The sequence below is a fragment of the Haemaphysalis longicornis genome, unplaced genomic scaffold (genome assembly GCF_048455015.1).
Source record: "Haemaphysalis longicornis isolate Haplotype H1 unplaced genomic scaffold, Haemaphysalis longicornis Haplotype H1 scaffold_216, whole genome shotgun sequence".
In the NCBI taxonomy this organism is placed as follows: Eukaryota; Metazoa; Arthropoda; class Arachnida; order Ixodida; family Ixodidae; genus Haemaphysalis; species Haemaphysalis longicornis.
The window spans coordinates 143,590-164,158 of record NW_027526301.1 but is presented as its reverse complement, the minus strand read 5'-3'; the positions used below and the strand labels follow the sequence as shown (position 1 = coordinate 164,158).

The following is a 20,569-nucleotide window of genomic DNA, read 5'->3' as shown; positions in this document are numbered from 1 at the left end:
CTGCTGCGTTCTAGATACCGACCCCGTAAATTACTGGCAACGGCTGGCAGAATCTCTGGTTTCACTCTTTGTAGAGACACGTGTGAGAATTCAAGTGACATCGCATGGGTAAATGTTGTGGGTGTCGTTGAAAGCTTTGCTTTCCAATCACCTTCACAGCATGGATTGGAGCCAATTTTTTAAATAACAAAATGTTATAGAAGTAACCGTCCTAACCTTGAAAAGCCTTGCATTCGCACAAAAATGCATAATAAAGAAAGTATTAGTTAATCGTTGTGATAAAGTAAATGAGCAACAATTCTCAGAGTGGTATATTGCAAAATAAAAAACGTTTTCAAGGGTACAAAATTCAAACTTTTTACACCTCATTTAGAACGTACGGCAAAAATAAGCCCTCAAAAAGATGTTGGAACCACCAGACAGGAGTTAGCCGTATTACACACTGTATTTCCAAAAAAATGCGGGATCGTCGGACATTTTTCTCTTTATTCTTATTATACCGGTATTTTGGTAATTGGTGAGCAGAATTTAAAAAATGCAAAAATATATTGTTTGAAAAGAAATAATTTTTAAAAACGAACTAGCCCAGCTACCAAATCATTCTCTTATAATCATGTTAATGCCGCAATTCGTATCATCTGCCCAGCCGTCCTTCAAAACACAAAAATATATATAATAAAAGAAACAAACGTACCATAACTAAATAAAAAATAAGAAAGAAAGGGCTCCGCTCAAGCCGGCCCAAAACCGAAGACTACAATAACAAAGCCCAGAAACGAAAAACATAGAAAACACGAACAAAAAATTCCCAAAAAATAAGCCAACACATTAGCGCACTGCATTGAAACCAAAGTTCACAATTTGTGGAAGTAACACGTGTCATCGTTCTAGTAGCGTAACTGAAGACAATTAATCGAATAAAACATCCACGCGTGGTCAAAATTATTCCGGAGCCCTTCACTAAGGCGCGCCGCATCGCCTGTGTAGTGTCGGTGCGTTTACCTTCATAATCAATCAGCAACTGGTGGAGCAGGATAAAAAAATACCAGAAGAGCGAAAATGGAAAAAGAAGAACAAAAACGAATCTTACATGTTTCCAAAAATAACAAACGAAATATAAAAGCTCAAAGAGAACAAAAGTAGGCGCCAATCCACCCTTTGAAGGTGGTTGGAAAGCTAAGCTGTAAACGAAACCCACAACGAGTACCCATGCGACGCCACTTGAATTCACACACGTGGCTCTACAAAGAGTGAAACCAGATACAAGCGAGATGCACTGAATCACACACTGTATTTGTTCAAAGACATATTCTTTACTAAGGTGACCTCAATGCGTGATCCATGCATGTGGTCGGTTTGGATGTATTGGTAAAGCAAATGAGTGGAAACTTCTTGCTTGTAAAATGAAAGTGAGCTCAAACCCGGTATTAGACAATCTCACTTTTCCTCCGTCTCTGCCGCATCCCCTGGAGGGGACAATATGGGCGGCAGAAACTGAAGAGGGCAGATGTCATGCGTTGGTGTGAGCTCCCTTTATATTTTAGGGGCAAAGGCCCTTCGGGGCTAGGAATTTTTGCGTCTCCTGCCTTCATCGTAATAATCGTCGTCTCATGTAGTAACAGTATCAAAACACCCGGGCAGTCGTTTACGCCTCGCGATGGAACACAATGCGTACTAAAAAAACATGGTTACACTCGTTTACGCCTCGCACTGGAATGCTTCATAACGCATATTAAAAGCACCGAGACACACGTGCATGCCTCTCACTAGAACTCTTCGTGCTTCAAAGATCATAATTATCATCCTCATTAGCAGTAGCCTATCTACGCCCTCCTCAGGGTAAAGGCCTCTGCCTTGAATCTCCAATTATCCCCAATCTAACTGGCATCCCGGCAATGGTAGAGAACGAAGCTTCGTTGCCTCGAAACATCTGAGACTGCCTCCGCAGACGTCCACTCCAGCGCAACATGCACAGAGTACATCACGCGGAGCGCAGGTGGCAGCGCGCCCGTGCCCTTACAGATAAATACCCCATCTCCATGCCACCACTTATGTCGACGCCGCGGAGAACCGACACGCGGAAGAATTTGCTGTCGCAGTGATCACTCACTCCAACTCTCCACCCTTCACTTCTCTCCCCGTACGGACATCTTACCCTACAACGAATAGCCCTGGCCCTTATCACTAGGCCGCAACCACGCATTATAATCACTGATTCGAAGACGGCCGTTCAAAACTTCATTCGTGGCAGCATTTCGGCTAGGGCTCTCAAAATTATGTTCCAAAATCCCGCTACTCAACCAGTCGACATCGTCTGGACCCTGGCCCACACTGGGGTGGGAGGCAACGAGGCGGCCCACAAAGCAGCACGAGGACTCACCATCCGTGCTGGGCTTGCTCCTGCTCCTTACCACGGTGCTCGGTCGCCCGCGATCGACTGCTCTCGTACAAAGAAGTCACGGAGCATTACCGCCTCTCCCGCCACCGCTATCCCTCTGCCCACACATCCATCACCAATGCTCAGGAGTGCCTCTGGCGACTCCTTCAGACCAACACACTCGCCAGTCGATCCCTCCTTCATAAGATCTATCCCTCTCAGTTCCCTTCACCCAACTGTCCCCTCTGTGACTCCCTGGACACCCTAACCCATGCCATGTGGGCCTGTCCTATTAACCCATTCCCCCCAATCTCCAGCGTCGAGCAGTGGGAGTAGGCGCTGGGCAGCTCACAACCGGGGGTGCTGCTAGTTCTGGTTGACCGAACCGCCACCGTCACCGCCAGCCTTCGGCCGGCAACCACCAGGCGTTCCTAGACAACTTGCATTGAAAATAAAGTGATATATCTCTCTCTCCCACTCCAATTATCCCGGTCCTGTGCTAACTGCGACCAATTTTACCCGCAAACCTCTTGATCTCATCGGCTCATCTAACAGTCGCCGCCCCCTGCTTCGCTTGCCTTCTCTAGGGATCCACTCTGTTACGTTTAAGGACCAACGGTTATCTTGGGTTCTAATTACACGCCCGGCCCAAGCCCATTTCTTCTTCTTAATTTCTACTAAAATGTCCATAACACGCGTTTGTTGCCTCATGCACTCCGCTCTCTTTTTGTCCCTTAATGTTACACCTATCACCTACTGTTCCATTGGTCGCTGACTCCTCCTCATTTAAAGTTGAATCCTTTTAGTGAGCCTTAAGTTTCTGCCCCGCAGGTGAGTACGGGTAATATTCAGCTGTCATACACTTTCTACTTCTGGGGTTGCGTAGAGCTAGAGCATCTTCCTACAGCGGTTGCGTAGAGCTAGAGCATCTTCCTCACGTGCAGAAGGAACGTGGTTCGAATCCTTGTGGTGCACAATTCCCACGCGATTAAAAAAATCCGCGTGTTGATGGAATTGGAGGAGAGAGAGAGAGAGAGAAAAACTTTTATTGAGCGACTGGGGTTAGGGAAGCGTGGTGGCCGCCGGTTGGAGGTCGGCGGCGACGATGGCAGCTCGTTCCACCAAGGCGATCTGAACGCCTGGGTCGGAGCTACCCAGCGCACCCTCCCATTGCTCGTCACGGGTGATTAAAGGGAAGGGATTGGATGGACAGGCCCACATAGAGTGGGGAAGTGTGGCGCGCTGGCCACATGCGGGGCAATGAGGTGAGGGGTAGAGGGAAGGGTGGATGTGATGGAGCACCGCCCTACAGGGAAAGGATTGAACCTGCAGAAGTCGCCAGGTACGCGCTTGCTCATTGCTGAGCTGGGGATGCGCAGGGGGGTATTTTCGGCGGGCGAGGCGGTAATGTGTGAGTATGTCATGATACGCAATTAGGCGGTCTCTGGCGGATCGGGCCCCGTGGTAAGGAACTAGGCTGGCTCCCGCTCGGATTGTGAATCCTCGAGCCGCGTCATGGGCCGCCTCGTTCCCCCCGAGTCCCGAGTGTGCCGGGGTCCATAGCAGTTCTACCGGGGAAGTTGGAGGATTTTGAGAGATAATTTTGAGTGCCAGTGGCGAAATGAGACCACGGGCGAAATTTTGAACGGCCGTCTTTGAATCAGAGATTACAATCGTGGGGGTCGGCCTTTGTGACAGGGCGAGCGCAATTGCCGCCTCCTCCGCCGTGGCAGGGCAAGGGGTGCGAACTGTAAGGGAGCATAACGGGGGGTCGTCCGGCCGATTCACAATGGCCAGAGCATAAGCATCGCGGTGACGGTATTCTGCCGCGTCCACGTATAAAATATCTGGTCTTCCAGGGAGGCGTCGCTGAAGAGCCTGCGCTCGTTGCATTCTGCGTCCCGCATGATACGCGGGGTGCATGTTGCGTGGTACAGGACGGACTACAAGTCGAGCGTGAATAGCGCGAGGAATGGGGTATTTATGAGCGGGCAAAGTAGGGGCACGAATCCCGAGTCGGTCTAGGATGTGCAGCCCGGTTGAGGTAGTGGATAGGCGGGCTATTTGTCCTGTCAGGTGCGCCTCCACAAGCTCCTCGGCATTATTATGGATACCCAGACGGTCTAATCTGGCAGTGGAAGAGTACAGGGGTATTTGAAGTGCCGCTTTGTAGGCTTTTCTGATAAGGCAATTGATTTTTTGAAACTCAGCATCACTGGCATGAAGGTAGGGGAGGGAGTATGTTATTCTGCTGATCACGAAGGCCTGAATGAGTCGCGATCTCTCACTCTCACAGAGCCCATGCCGGCGGTTGGCAATCCTTTTTATGAGACCAATTGTTTGGACAACATGCTTAGTTAACTGGGTAACGAATTGTGTATTGGATCGATTCCGTTGTATAAGGAGCCCGAGAACTTTTAGTGTTTGAACTTCCGGGACCGAATAACCACTAATAGAGATAGAGATATCTGACGTTGTGCGGGCTGCTCTTTTGGGTGGCAGAACGAGCAGCTCGGACTTGTTAGGAGAACATGTAAGGCCTGCTAACTCTGCTTGTTTAACTACAATATTTGCACCTATTTGTAAGGTCTCTTCAATGTGCGCATCACTGCCACCTGTCACCCAGAGAGTGATGTCATCGGCGTACATACTGAAGCGTAGACGGGGAACTTTCTGTAATTCTTTGGGGATATTTAGCAAGGCCAGATTAAAGAGTATGGGTGATAACACAGCCCCTTGCGGCGTACCTATCGATGGCAAATTCAAGGTGTCTGATGTGATGTGTCCGATTTGGAGGATTGCCGTGCGTTCCGTGAGAAAGCTGCGAACGTAGTTGTATGTGCGCTGTCCCGGGTTTACAGATTCTAATCCGCGCAGAATGGCGGTGTGCGAAACTCTATCAAAAGCCTTAGTGAGATCCAAGGCCAGGATGGCGGCCGAATCGAGCCTACTGGGGGGAGTTATCACCTCGCGGGATAGCTGAAAGAGGACGTCCTGTGGGGATAAGCCGGGGCGAAATCCAATCATAGAATGCGGAAGCGCGTCTGTGGAAGTGAGATGATTGGTGAGACGCGTGAGGATGACGTGTTCGAGGACTTTTCCCAAACAGGAGGTAAGGGAAATGGGCCGGAGATGTTCGATGGAAAGTGGCTTTCCTGGCTTGGGGATGAGGGTGATTTTAGCATGCTTCCAATCCCGAGGCAGGGTTCCCTGCTTCCAGCAATGATTAAAGTACGCTGTAAGGGCCGAAATTGAACTATCGTCAAGGTTGCGAAGCATTTTATTAGTGATACAGTCCGGCCCCGGTGCCGAGCCGGGTCTGAGTTGGAGGAGAGCCCCCCGCACCTCCGACTCAGTAATATCAGAGTCCAGACTGTCATTGGTGAGACCTTTATACTCTGGTAGGGGCTGTTTTTGACCGGTAGGTACGTATAGGGAACAAATTTTGTCTACGAGTTCCTCATCCGTGCCGGGAAAGTTGTGGATGATTGTGGTGAGGCGGTGATTTTGTTCTGTTTTAGAACGACCGGGGTCAAGCAGGTGTTTAAGTAGGGCCCATGTTCTCTTCATGCCTAGGTTCCCTCTCATTTGGTCACATACTTGTCCCCACTGATCGCGGGCGAGACGGTCAGCGTGATCGCGGATTTTGTTATCTAATTCTGCCAATTTGCGGCGAAGTTTGCGATTGTGCTTTCTTGCTTTCCACCGGCGCTGTATGCTTCCGTATGCCGCCCACAAGTGTTGCAGACGGGAGTCCACAGCGTCTGATGGAAGGTCAGGATCCACCTGTTTGCTGGCATTGCGCGCGTCCGTCAGTAACTGGTGAACCCAGCCTTCGAGGTTATTAGTATCTATTTCAAGTACGGTATTCTGATCTTGAGTGCGAATATGCCTGAATTCATCCCAGTCGGTGATATATGACTGCTTGGGGTGCGGCTTCATACGCTGAGCGAGAGTGAGCTCAATCTGAATAATATAATGATCACTACCAAGCGAATGGTCCGTGCAGTGCCAATTAACATTGGTGACGTGATGAGTGAAGGTGAGGTCAGGAGTGGAATCGCGTTGGACGCTGTTTCCGACCCTGGTCGGGACGAGGGGATCCGTTTCTAGAGTGAGACGATGCGCTTGTACTTGATCCCACAAGAGGCGGCCTTTCTTGGTGCAGTGCGAGTATCCCCATGCAGTATGAGGCGCGTTGAAATCACCCACGATTAGGAGCATATGTTTTTGAGATTCTTTTTTAGCAAGGGAAAATAGGAGATTAAAATTGTGGCTGTGGGCCTTAGGATTGCTGTATACGTTCAGTATGTAAACTCTGGTTGCGGAACGCTTAGTGGGGTACAGAACAACAAAATCATGAGGGATATTAATACTCTCGAATTCAAGCCTTTCGGCTGGGATATTTCGTTGAATTAAAACTGCCGTTTTAGGGTCATGAGAGCTTTGAAAAGCTTTGTACCCGGGTAGTTTAACGTTCGTGCCGGTTTCCTGCAATGCTATGATGTCTGGGGGTTTCTCTAGCGTTTGGGAATGCATTTGCAAGGTACTGCGCTTTTGTTTATAGCCCCTGCAGTTCCACTGCCAGACGCGTAGGGACTCTGTGGTGTTATTGAAGGGTCTCGTCATACTGCTGGGCGACAACGGGGGCATACGGAATTGGATTATTAACTCCAGTGACCATCCCGCGAATGTATGAGCGCATTTCTTCGATGTTCGCCTGCAGCGTCGAGAAGCTGGTCTGGAGGGTTTGACAGATATTGGTGTACTCAGTTTTTTGCTCGAGTAACGCCGCCCTGCAAGAATTCTCGATAGCTTCAAATCGGGCATCTATTTGCTCGTCTTGGCGAGGGATCGCAGGGGCGGAATGAGATTCTTCCGTTGTCGCCTTGCGTTTCGGCGGCGGTGGGTTACTGATTGAGGATTCAGCGGCGTTAGTGTCGAGCTTAAGTCGGAGGGATGCATTTTCTCGGCGAAGCGCCGCATTTTCCTGGCGGAGTATGGTGATTTCTGCACGTATGGCAGCAAGTTCCTTTAGTATATCGGTAGAGGGGGCAAGGGGCGGGAAGGCTGATTGTGACGAGCTCTGAGAGAGTGCGCTAGAGTAGCTCAGCTTCTTGAGTTCTTTGTCGGAGTTCGCTTGCTCTGGTGGTGGCTGTTTCCGGACCTTGGAGCTCCCAGGCGGGCTGTAGGTCGAGTCCCGAACCTCTCGGGGTTGTGATCGAGGGGTGTCTGCGAGCCCCTCTTGTCGGGAGTTCGGAGGGGTAGCGGGTTTGCTGCTGCCGGTGGGTCCGTGGCCCTGGTCTTTTGCTGCCATCTGGGCGTAGGTGGGATTCCGTTTGCGCGGTTGGAAACGGCGAGGACAGTCTGCTGAGCCCGTCAGGTGCGGACCCTCACACACAATGCAGCGAGGGAAACACTCGTGGGGGTCTGGCGGGTTCACAGTACCGCACGTGGAACACCGGGTGGTTGACTGGGAACTGGGACACACATCCGGCCTGTGACCGGCTTGTCAGCAGAGGGAGCACGCTTCTGTTTTACGACGGAAAGGCTTGCATCGGTAGACGGCAGAACGATAGCGGACCCAAAAAGGAACTTTCTGGCCATCAAACAAGATTTGCACAATGTTTGAAGTGTTTAGACGTTTAGCACTGAGGATCTTCAAGTCGGGGTTGTAGTTGTGGACACTGTCGAATATTTGCTCGGGCGTGTCTTCTTCCGGAATGTTGAATATTACGCCTGTGACCGTGTTAGCAGGCGCTGAAACGTGGGCTGCGACTTCGTAGCGCTTCCCTCGGAGCGCAAGGAAATTAATTGCAGCGTACTTGTGGGCTCGTTCTTCCGAAGGGGTGCTTACCAGAACATAGTTCGATACGTGATGAATGCGGATTTGGTCCATGGGGTTTGGCGCAATACCCGCTTGATGCATCACGGTGTCGGCCAGAGTAACTTGGGAGACAGACTTGAGGTCGAGTCCGCCATGAGGGCGAAGAACGATCTTGATGTCAGTGCTTGGCAACGGAAGGGCAGGTGGTTGCCGGTGGAAGGGGCGTTGACTTTTTTTCCGATTCAGTGAGCCGGCAGGTTCGGCTGATCCAGTGGTGGCGTGCAGAGCGGCTTGTCGTCGTCGAACGGCGGCCCATCCGGGTTCTTGCAATTCTTCAGGAGAAATTTCCTCTCCTTGAACGGCGTACTCCATGTCGGGGTATTATCCAGAGCGGTGCGCCAGAGCCGGCGCGCGGTCACGTGCAGTCTTGTAACCGGCGAGAGGAGCACGTGCTGGTCGGCCGCCGGCGGCTGATCGCCGGCGTGGCAAGCCTAGGTAGGCTTGGCCAAGAGTTCGGCGGGGGGAAACGTTCAACGATTGGTAACTGACCTTGCGGTGCGCCAAAACCGATGAAGGTGGTATCGCGAGGTTCCCTGGAACGTCGCGGATCCCGTGGCGCTGGTCAGGCCAGCGGTAGATGGTTTTAGCCGCTGAACAGAAGGGTCGAACACGGAGCCGATGTCACACGCGTATGCATCGCTTGGCCCCCTAGCGGCCTTTTTCCTGGAATTGGAGGAGGCCCGGATGCGGCCGGATCCCGGTGACGATTGCCGCCAACGCACTCCCTCACTGGAGCAGGATTGGCCACCGTGGTGTAGTAATGGCCACAGCCTCTAATCAATACTCAATTCAGCCTAAAAGATCCAAGGCTTTTACAGCAACGCTGTGTTCCTTTACCCCCAAATGGTTTCATCTCCGTTGGAAAAAACGGCAAGGCGCCAAGAATGCAGTTATACACTGCATTCTGCGCCCCACCCCAGGTTTCACGTCCGTGCAGACGGCCCAGCACTTTTTTACTATCTCCTAGCGCATGCGCAAAGCACGCACACGGGCGCTACACGCGCCGTGGGCGGAGCGCACAGCAGTGCCAGAGGTCGCGGAATGCTACCACGTGCCGCCATTCAGCCAGAACGCACGGGGTGAACCCGCAGATGTGCTCGATGAGTGCACCGCCCGTTTCACCGGTGTCCGCGTGGGCGCTTAGTTCAATCGGTAAGATAAAGGGCTCTCACTCCGTATCTCTATTTATTCAAGGTTCGATTCCAGGCAGTGCAAGTAACTTTTTTTATTTGCTCGCGGGAGTGTTCTGTTGACACCAATGGTCGCGATATAAACCTTGAGGGCTGGAGGTGAAAAGCTTGGATTAAAATAAAAACATGCATAAAAGTGTTGAAAAGGTGATGATGATGATGGTTGAATGTTTATGGCGCAAATCCATCTAGGTCAAAGAGCGCCAAAACAGTGGTTAGGTATGCAGGATGTAAAGTGCTGAAAAGGTGGCCACTGCTTAATGCCCAGAATACGCACAGAAACGCACAGCTTGCGGAAGTAAAATGGAGTCGGTATTGTAGCTTCTGTAGACAACTGGTTGAGGAGAATTTAAATAAAACGAAAGGGGCAAGAACAGTTTTGGAAATATGAGCTGCATGAAAATGCATCTTTACCTTTTTTCAAAAAAAAAGCAGAGACTACAGAAAAAATATCCAAAAAAAGGAACATTGGAAGTGAGAACTAAAGAGTAACAAAAATGAGCCAGCCCCACAAGTCATTGTACTTACTTCGAAATACAGAATTCCAGAAACCAACAAAATTATTTGTCAGAAAAGCATCAGACAAAAGAAAGAACGAAGATTTATATAAAAAACGATGCCATGGAAAAAAGCAAAAACATAAGGATTGTACAAAAATTATCTAGCAATATAGAAATGTATTACATGCGTGTATCCAAAAACAAAGAATATAATGAGGAATTCCTGGGAAAGACCGTTGGAGACATGAATAGATAAATGGCGGAAGTGGGCCAGCACTGAATCGGACTGCTTTTGCAAATAAACGTACTATTTTTGGAGTAAAATTTGTTATTGGTATAATAGCGGAAATTTAGATAAATGGGTGAACAGGAAGTTCAAGATTCAAGAGAAAAAATAGAGGGTTGCACAATGAACTACAGAAATCAAGCAATCTGCATCTAAACGACCTTCCAAAAAACGACGGAGAAAATTGGTAATCCCAAGGAAGAACAAAAACAACTCAAATAAAATCTTGTGAAACAGACTAACCGTGCACTCTGCCTTGCATCTGCGTAAAAAAATATGGCATTTGATACAGAAAGGCATATTTCAGCGTATTAGAGGTAAAAAAAAACTAAACCTTCAAATTAACTAAAACCAAGCTTTTTGTGTTGCATTTCACAGTGAAACCTGGCTCTACACATCACAGTAAAAAAGGCAGCGCAAGAATGCTGCGTCTTAGCAGACAATTATCTGAATTTATGAGTATTTCGAACACAGTTTGCTGAAGTGTAACCTGCTACGTGTAATCCACAAAACACCGCTAAATGTATTGTCACATCTATTGTGCAAGCCTAATCCTTATAAGGTGCTACTTTATACAATCCTATATTATGTGGGCACTATCTTATTGAACTGTTGTGAATTTTTTCAGATAAATGTATCTCATTCCACATTTTCTGCAAGAATCTTTTCCTTCATTGCCGATTGCCAATTCTTGGTCCACACGAGAAATCGCCCTAAGGACAAAAAGTAATATTAATGCTAATTAGGAAAGAATCGCATATTTCACCTCGTTCGGTAATCAGAGCAATATCTTAACGTAGGAAAGTTCCCTTTATTTGTATTTGGCAGTACCTAACGGCATTTCCTCGTGTTTTTTTTTTTAGGTACTTCTCTGCCCCATGGATGCAAAGGTCGTCCGGAAGCTGGCCCCTGCAGGGCAATCCATGTAAGGTGGTACTTTGACGGCAAATTTGGTCTTTGTTTACCGTTCATATACGGGGGATGTGGCGGCAACGACAACAATTATAAAACCTGCTATGGATGCATGAGGCATTGCACTGGTATGTGGCAAACTTTACGTCTCCTAAAGCTACATCAATATCTTTATATGACGTATTTAGGCGTCTGTCTTGTTTGTTTCCTCCTTGTCGCAACAAAAAATTTGTCCTTCCTCCTTGAAGCACACTGAAAACATCTGAGTTGTCAACAAGAATATGAGTTTAAAACATGGTACAGCTAAGGCTGATGATGACGATGATGTTTGGATGTTAGTGGCGCAAGGCGAGCTGGAGCAAAGAGCGCCATGAAATGAGTGATTAGATAACTGAGATAAAAAGGCGACTACTAAAATTGGTTGCAAGGACCGAAGTAAAATCAATTAAAGACAGTGAGGTTGGCTAGTGTAAAGGGCCAGGTTGGGATCATTTTGGATACAAGATGAGGTGTAACATCGTTATTGCTGATAAAACATTTAGTGCCATTCCACCTGTAAAAAAGGATGACCTTCGAAGCTGCACGCCCTCCACGGAGTGCACGAAGCAAAACACGTTTGTTCGTAATTTACGACTGAGCATATACTTCCTAGCATACTTCCTAGTTATTCACAATGATGCTATTCGGAAAGACCCAAGCTCGATCCTAGCGGACAAACGTAGAGCTGTCTCTTTCAATATGTCGTAGGCAAAAATGGGTAGACACGGGTGATTCGTTCGTCCGTATAGAGCAGGCGGTAATGCGGGCGCGCGCTCGTGAGCGTGATCATGAAAGTGCTCGTGAGTGGCAGGCGGTCCCCGTAATTCGTCAGGCGGAAGAGGAGGCCAACACTGGCTGTTTAATTTCAGGATCCGCGTGTTTTAAATTATACTTTAGGAAAGGGACTAATAAGCTTTTTTTTATCAGTTATGAGACACAGTGGGGCGCAGTGTTGCGGAATTACCATTCCGGCATTCGAATGACTCCGGATTCATTGCGCATGTTAGAGATGCCGAAACGGAATGGGAATGGAATGAGGACAACACTTGGAGGAATGGAATGGGAATGGAATTAAGCACCTTTTGCCCGTAATGGAATGGGAATGGAATGGAGATTTTTAGATGCTGGTGTCACGATTGCTGGCGCCTTCCGGCAACTTAATTAGTCTGTAGCGACGACTGCACCTCTATATCTCAAAGGGAGCACCGGCGATGAAAACGAGAAAGCATAGCCGGCATCTGCTGTAACTGAATCCCCACAGCCTGCCGCAGCGCGTGGAAATTGAACTTCGAGCAGCGCGAGCGTGTCTGGCCGGTGGAGCCGTTAGGTCCGCTCTCCGTGCTTCAGCAGGCTTTTTGAGGCGTAGCTATCTTTGTACAACAGTCCGTGGCGGCAATGGCAGACCGGTGTCTCCCTCAGTGGCAGACACCGTGTGGCCAGGTTTCAGGGGAAGGTTTTCAGGGGAAACCGAAAATAATGTGATTGAAAAACAAACGTGTGGGAGATTGAAACGTAAAGCCGGGGGTGGGGAAGGGGCGGGCGGCTGGGATAAAGAATTAAAATGAGATGAAAGTAAGCATGTAACATAAAATGAAAGATGATTTGCCGGAACATAATGGGGGGGAGGGGGTATTTGTACGCACAACTCGTCCGCGCTTTATCAGCATTGAGGACATACAGAAGCTGACGCTGTTTTGAAAAAGGCACGTTCTTCCGCCACAAGAATATTGTAGACTTGTACGCAAAAAAAGCTGGTGAGAACAGTGTTCGCAAATTCATTTTGGAATGGCGGCGCAGCCTATATAACATTGTTCAGTAGCTTCTGTGCATTTAGGGGAATGGGTGGCAATTAATTGTTCGCAAACTTTTGGGTAATGGTAGTATGCAGTTTAAAAACATTATTTGAAGAATGCGTTATAGCATCCTAAAAGCCGGCTAGTTGTAATAGGGGATCTGCAAAAAAGAGCGAATATAAATTAACGTCTTCTCATAAATAAAAAAAACCTCAGCACAAGAACTGAATTACTTGGCTGCACAACAGGTGTTCCCGAAAAAACGTATTAGCAAATACATAAAAATTCTCAATTATTAAAAATACCTTGAATAAATCAAACACGGAATCAATCGAAAAATGAAATCACTGCGCTAGGTTTTTGTCCATACCCCACGATTGCAGAAATAAAAATATAACGCTTGTTTCAAAGAAGCAAGCACACGTTCGCCGAAAATGTTGTGTACCGAAATGTCTGCGCACCGTAACGTATGTGCACCGATATGTCCGTACACCGCGATGTCCGCAACGAAATGTCAGAGACCCTAGTGATGCCACTATAAGTGCCATCGCTGTTTTTATTAAGTACAACCGCCACCGAACGCAATGACGACGAGGATGATAGAAAAAATCATGAAAGCGAATGCCCACTTGCCAAAGTTGGCTCGTTTCTTTCCTTTTTGTTTTTTTCGGCACGGTTTAAGCGTCGGGGCACGAGAATTCACGATTTGACTATGAGAAGCAGCGTCAAGGTTAATCAGAGCGTTTTAGTAACCTTTAGATTAAAAGTCCGGGGCTGTTCACATGAACAACAAAATTTGTAGAAGTTGACTGGAAATAAATTAATCGCGTAAGTTTTTAACATCTACCATCATAATGGAGTCTTGTGCGCTGAATTCCCGCTACATTACCTGTTCGTTTCCTCGAACTGCAGCCCACACACTACCCGCGAATGTTAAAATCATATCGTCTAACGAATTTTGAAATACAAATGCTAAAATGTTATAAGAATGCAAGGGACATTCTGTGTCTACAAATGTCTGCAGGGTGATGTACCGCACCGAAATATACATGCCACAAACTGTCCGTGCCCGAAAATGTCGGCACCAGAACGTACTACACCGGAATGTCGTCCACCAAAATGTTCGAATCCCTTAAGTAAGAGAGCTGACACTAAGAACACGTGTGGGATATTGGTTCGTAAGAATAGAAGTGTGGGTAGCGTTTGTTATGTGTAGGTTTCCTGTACACTGTCAAGTTGAGTTGATCTGGCTGTCTTTTGACCAAAGCGCGAGGGAATAGTAAGATGTTGTCTAGTTCCCTTTCCATGGTGAACTGGGTGACTGGTTCGATAGAATTTAGCTGCAACAGAAAGTTTTCTGCTATTGTTTCTTTGGGGATACAAAAACAGTCGTCCACGTGACGGAGAAACACTTTGGATTTTCTGGATAAATTATTGATAGCGGTTCTTTCAACGTCCACCATTACCAGATTCACTGTAGTTACGGAAATAGCAGCCTGAATCACCGTTCCGCTCGCTTTCTTGAAATATTTCTGCTTGCGCCAAAAAATGCGCTCTGTCGGCCGAACTGAAGAATAACCGCTATTTCACCTATGCTGAGGCAGGTCCTCAAGCTCAGGCGGTCGTCATTTTCCAGGGTGGTTGCGGCTGTTGCGGCGGCCAGTTCAAGCCGGAACGCGGGTGAAGAGCGAGAAGACGTTGAAAGAGACGAGTCTGTCGTCTGGGTCGATCACTACTTCTGAAACAATTTCGACGAAGTTGCTGGCGTTCTTGGTATGGGTGGAGGTTTGGCCGACGAGATGGAACATAGTCTGATAAGGCAAGCTGAACATTTCCCGCAGTGTTCAAGTCGTAAAGACCGCAATTCGCAAAGCGGAACATCGGACCTATGAATTTTGAGCTGCCCATAAAAATCGGTCGCTCAGCCATTACTGCAAATGAGTCGACAGTACAAGCTTCTGAAATCAGGGTGTTTCTTGAAAATGTTGCCTGATAGTTTGTTTAGATCCATCTGAACTTGCGTGGGTGGGTCATTCTTCAGTTTTTCGTACGTTGAGCAATCGGGAAGGTTGTGAAGTTTGTTTTCGTACGCTTGCTGGTCACTTACGTTTGTAATATTTCTTTCGTCAGCAGGAAAGATAACTATGTTATCATCCTCCCGTAGGCCAAGGATATCTGCGGCTTCATCTGGTTTGAAGGAATGTTGGCACTTTCGGGGAGTGTTTAATAGAGCGCCAATTGCCTCGATTCAGACTTCCCCACAGATGACGGCGTCAAGGCGCATCATCTCATACCCGCTGGCCGTGACCATTTTTGGCAGAGAGGGCCAGGTTTTTGTTAAATTAAAACCATGACTTTTGCTAAAACGCCCGTTCGGAAGGAGATAGTGGTCTCAATGATAAATTAACAAGAAAGCTTGCACAGTCCGCGGATTTGGCTTCTCTTACAGCAAAGATGTAAATCGCTAGGATCCAGAAGATCGGCTCCAGTCCCAGAGCGATGTAGACAGGAATCGCTAGCGAGATTGCCACGTTGCGGAGCCTACTCAAATCCCCGGAATCGTAAAACTGCGCGCCCCACCCCCGGTGCATAGAAAAAATCATACAAAATTAACAGGGTCCTACGGCTTTTATAGAGCGTGCGCCGTGATTACCATACCGGCGATATAATAAATTTATACGCACGATTCCTGTGTGTTTTGTAGCGTAAGCTACACTGGCCGAGGTTTAGCAGTTTCGCGTGTGCCGTGAAGGGCCGTTCTGCTCAAGCGCGAGGGGCATTGGATTGGATCGACTCGATTGGCTTGGCTTGGTTTAGATTGTATTGGAATGGATTGGATTGGATTTGGATTTTGATTGGATTGGATTAAAGTTGATTGTGTTGCCTCATAGTCGCGGCAGACGCACTGGCGCCTGCGCGTGCCCAGGTGTGCCCCTCAATTGTGCAGTAGCCAAGTCCGACGCTGTGTCGGCGCCGCTTGATAGCCGTTTCACGTGGCTCGTGAAGAGGTGTGTTGAGCATGCGCGAGGAGCAGTGATTGGACAGGACTGGACTTTCAGTTAGTCATCATCATCATCACCAGCCTATCTACGCCCACTGCAGGGCAAAGGCCTCTCCCATTATTCTCCAATTACCTCGGTCCTGTGCCAACTGTGACCAATTTATCCCCGCAAACTTCTTGATCTCATCTGCCCATCTAACTTTCTGCCGCCCCCTACAGCGCTTGCCTTCTCTAGAGATCCACTCTGTTACCCTTAATGACCAGCGGATATCTTGCCTTCGCATTACATGCCCTGCCCACGTCCATATCTTCTTCTTAATTTCTACTAATATGTCTTTAACACCAGTTTGCTCCCTGACCCACTCCGCTCTCTTCTTGTCCCTTAATGTTACACCTACCATTTTCCGCTCCATTGCCCGCTGAGTCGTTCTCAATTTCAGTTGAACCCTCTTAGTGAGCCTCCAAGTTTCTGCCCCGTAGGTGAGTACCGGTAAGATGCAGCTGTCATACACTTTCTTCTTCAACGACAATGGTAGGCTGCTATTCATTATCTGAGAATGTCTGCCATATGCACCCCACCCCATTCTGATCCTTCTAATTATCTCTGCCTCATGGTTGGGATCTGGGGTCACAACTTTGCCTACGTATATATATTCGCTTACCACTTCCACTGCCTCGCCATCTATCTCAAACTGCTGTGCTGTCCCGAGGTTATTGAACATTAGTTTAGTTTTCTGCATATTAATTTTCAGGCCCACGGTTCTACTCTGTTCCCCCATTGCGGAAAGCATGCTTTGCAATTCGTCCCCAGAGTTAAGATGTAAGATGCAGCTAAGATGCAGACCGGTAAGATGCAGCTGTCATACACTTTCTTCTTCAACGACAATGGTAGGCTGCTATTCATTATCTGAGAATGTCTGCCATATGCACCCCACCCCATTCTGATCCTTCTAATTATCTCTGCCTCATGGTTGGGATCTGGGGTCACAACTTTGCCTACGTATATATATTCGCTTACCACTTCCACTGCCTCGCCATCTATCTCAAACTGCTGTGCTGTCCCGAGGTTATTGAACATTAGTTTAGTTTTCTGCATATTAATTTTCAGGCCCACGGTTCTACTCTGTTCCCCCATTGCGGAAAGCATGCTTTGCAATTCGTCCCCAGAGTTACTTAGCAAGGCAACGTCATCAGCGAATGTGAGGTTACTGGGGTATTCTCCATTAACCCTTACTCCCACCTGTTCCCAATCCAACGTTCTGAATACTTCTTGTAAGCATGCTGTGAATAACATTGGAGAGATTGTGTCTCCTTGTCTGACACCCTTCCTTATAGGTATTTTACTGCTGTCCCTATGGAGGATGATGGTAGCTGTAGACCCATTATAGATATCCTCTAGTATTCTTACATAATGCTCATCTACCCCCTGGTTCCGTAATGCCTGAATGACTGCTAGGGTTTCGACCGAGTCAAATGCTTTCTCATAATCTATGAAGGCTATATATAGGGGTTGAGTGTACTTAGCGCATTTCTCTATCACCTGATTGATCGTGTGAATATGGTCCATTGTTGAATAACCAGGTTAGTAACCTGTTCAGTTAGTAACCAGGAACAATGCTCAATTGCAAATTACAAACAAACGTTTTTTGCTTCATGCATCATTTGTACTACGACCCAGTCAAACCTCACGTGGAAGCTGGGCACCGCAGCTTTTCTGGCCAGCCCTCTTCACGGGGTGTAAGGGCTATGAATTTTTTTTTCTTTGGCACTACAAGTTCACTTCATTGGGATGCCGGATGTTTCGCAGATGCCGACGAAGCGCCACGTTTTAGAAAGCAATCGAATAAGTCAAACTTGCGTTACATAAGATGCTCCAGTTTTCTGTGCCGAAAGAAAGAGTCCAATTCCTTGCTTCTTAGCATTACTTGGCACTCGTTGATTCTGACGCCCAGCAAACGCCGTTCAGTTGGCGCTACGATGTTTCCTTCAGGAGTGTGCAGCAGGCGCTTGAGCTGGAGGGTCGATGGTGCTACGTCCAAGTAATAGCAGGTCTTGGTAAAGGTGAGATGGTTCTTGAAGGATAGTATGCTCCGGCGGACGCTGACATAACGTTTTTCCGGCGCTGCTGCTTCTTGGCTGAGTTTCGTCTGAACCCTGTCTGGTTCGGTTAAACTCGAAAAAGAAGCAAATATGCAACCAAGGCTGTTTATTGAGACTTTTTCGGAAACCTATGGACTGTCGAACCATACATTGTTGTATCGAAGATGTTTGCAATTAAATATACCCCATGTATATAGTCTGTTCACAACCGAATTAACTATACCTACTATCCGTGTAGTTCCATTGAATAAACTGTATTGAAGTGTCGTGAATGTTGGTACAGTCGCTATTAAAAACGGCCTTAGGATACTTCCTGGAGGTAAACCACGCTTATTGGCTCTAAACAGCAAAACCTGATTGTAAAGGCAGGTTATTGGCAAACTGACAGGTATGATTCTGCCAGTGCTAGAGACATCTCTATAAAACAGTAGGGTTCTATTATCTAGTAATGTATGGTTTTTAATGCAGTGAATCCTACTAGAGCTTGGACTTGAGGTCTCAGAATTTGCCTGTGCTTTAACCTTTTTGAAAAATTCAGAGCCCTTCCACCCCGTGAAGAGGGCTGGCCAGCAAAGCTGCGGTGCCCAGCTCCCACGTGAGGTTTGCCTGGGTCGTAGTCCAAGGGGTGCATGAAGCAAAAACCGTTTTTTTGTAATTTGCGAGTGAGCATTGTTCCTGGTTATTAACTGAAAGTCCAGCCCTGTCGAATCACTGCTCCTCGCTCATGCTCAGCACGCCTCTTCACGAGCCACGTGAAACGGCTATCAAGCGCGTCAGACTTGGATACAGCGCAATTGAGGGCCACACCTGGGCACGCGCCGGCACTAGTGCGTGTGCCGCGGCTATGACGCAACACAACCCACTTTAATCCAATCCAATCCAAATCAGATACAATCCAAGCCAAGCCAAGGCAAGCCAATCGAATCGATCCAATTCAATGCCCCTCGCGCTTGAGCAGAACGGCCCTTCACGGCACACGCGTAACTGCTCAACCTCGGCCAGTGTAGCTTACGCTACAAAACACACAGGAATCGTGGGTAGAAATTTATTATAGCGCGGGTATGGTAATCACGGCGCATGCTCTATGAAGGCCCTAGGACCTTTTTAATTTTGTATGATTTTTTCCATGCCCCGGGGGTGGGGTGTGAAGTTTTACGATTTCGGGGATTTGAGTGGGCTCCGCAACGTGGCGCTACGCTCGCTAGCGATTCCTGTCTACATCGCTCCGGGAGCGGAGACGATCTGCTGCATCCTAGCCATTTACAGCTTTGGTGTAAAACACCTTAGGTGCGGCTGTTTTATGAAGACTGCGGCGACCGGTTGAGAGGACATCGTTCATTTTCCGAGACGCATCTGTGGCGCGCTGAGAAAACTGCCCTAGTTTCTACCGCGCGAGCAGGGCGCCTGCAATTCGTACACCTCGGAGGCACGACGCAACGCCAGCGTACAGCGCTGCCACTCGGCGTGTTCACACGGGAAGATGCGGTGCCAGTATACACGGAAGCTATGCCTCTCCTGTCGTCTATCGCCTTTTAGCTACACCCTCGGCAAGCAAACACTTCAGCGTGTTATCGTTCTCCTTTCCGTCTTTTAGGGCTACATTAGATCCGTGCTGCCCAGTTTTATAAGACGGCTGAGCCTCACAGGACACCGGAATCTCTACGAGCTCCGCTGGCCATTGCTCGACATCGAGTACCTCGTTTCTAACGTCGCTGCACGATTCCTGGCACTAGAGTTCCTGTATATCGCTTAGTTGAGCTATATACAGGAACTCTACCTGGCACCGATGTGACAAAACGGCAAGTTCAAGGATGACCCCCGGGGGTCGTCCGCAAGCTCGGATTCCTACCGCTGGCCGCCGGGCTTAGCCCAGCATCATCTGAACTCCTTGCAATCAAGACATGGCCCTGCCATGGCAAACGGGCTGGACACAATATCACCGACCGAAAAAAAACGCAGCTACCTGGAGCGTCTGCTGCGGATTATGTTGCTGCCGGAACCTGTGATGACTTTCCTTCACGGATGAAGGTAACCGCCGACCCGGCCACGAAGCGATCTGCAGACGACCCCATACTGGTATTAAGGACGGAGGGACTTCACCACCTGGAGCAAAGCGGGCTTGTGCAGCTGGCACACCCAAACTTCTGCTTCGGTTCCGACTCTCGCGAAAGCTCCTGTGACCCCTACCCTCTGAAGCCCCTAGCCACACGCCAGGTACAGAGTTTTCATCAAGCCTCGGCAGCACTTTAACATAATGAGTCTACCCACGACGACTTTGCACAAATTGCTTAATGACCGTTTTGAAACAACTTGATTTAATGGATACGCTTATGACCGAGCTATGAACCCTGTGTCAGTGTGGGTGACATCTCTAAATGCTGTGGCTAAGTTCTGCTCTCTGCAGCACATAGCTTTTTCTGCTGACACAATTCTTAAGGTGCAAGCGTACCTGGTATCAGGAATTGGCAATCGCAGTTATGTTGT

General features: G+C 48.2%; 1 long non-coding RNA gene across 1 annotated transcript in view; it reads left to right on the top strand.

Annotated features, from left to right (window-relative positions):
* LOC144172464 (uncharacterized) overlaps positions 1 to 20,569 on the top strand; it is a 65,912-nt gene that overhangs the window by 34,156 nt on the left and 11,187 nt on the right. Inside the window, exon 3 of the long non-coding RNA XR_013323014.1 lies at positions 11,104 to 11,165. This is a non-coding gene — a long non-coding RNA (uncharacterized LOC144172464). The remainder of the gene's footprint in view (positions 1 to 11,103; positions 11,166 to 20,569) is intronic.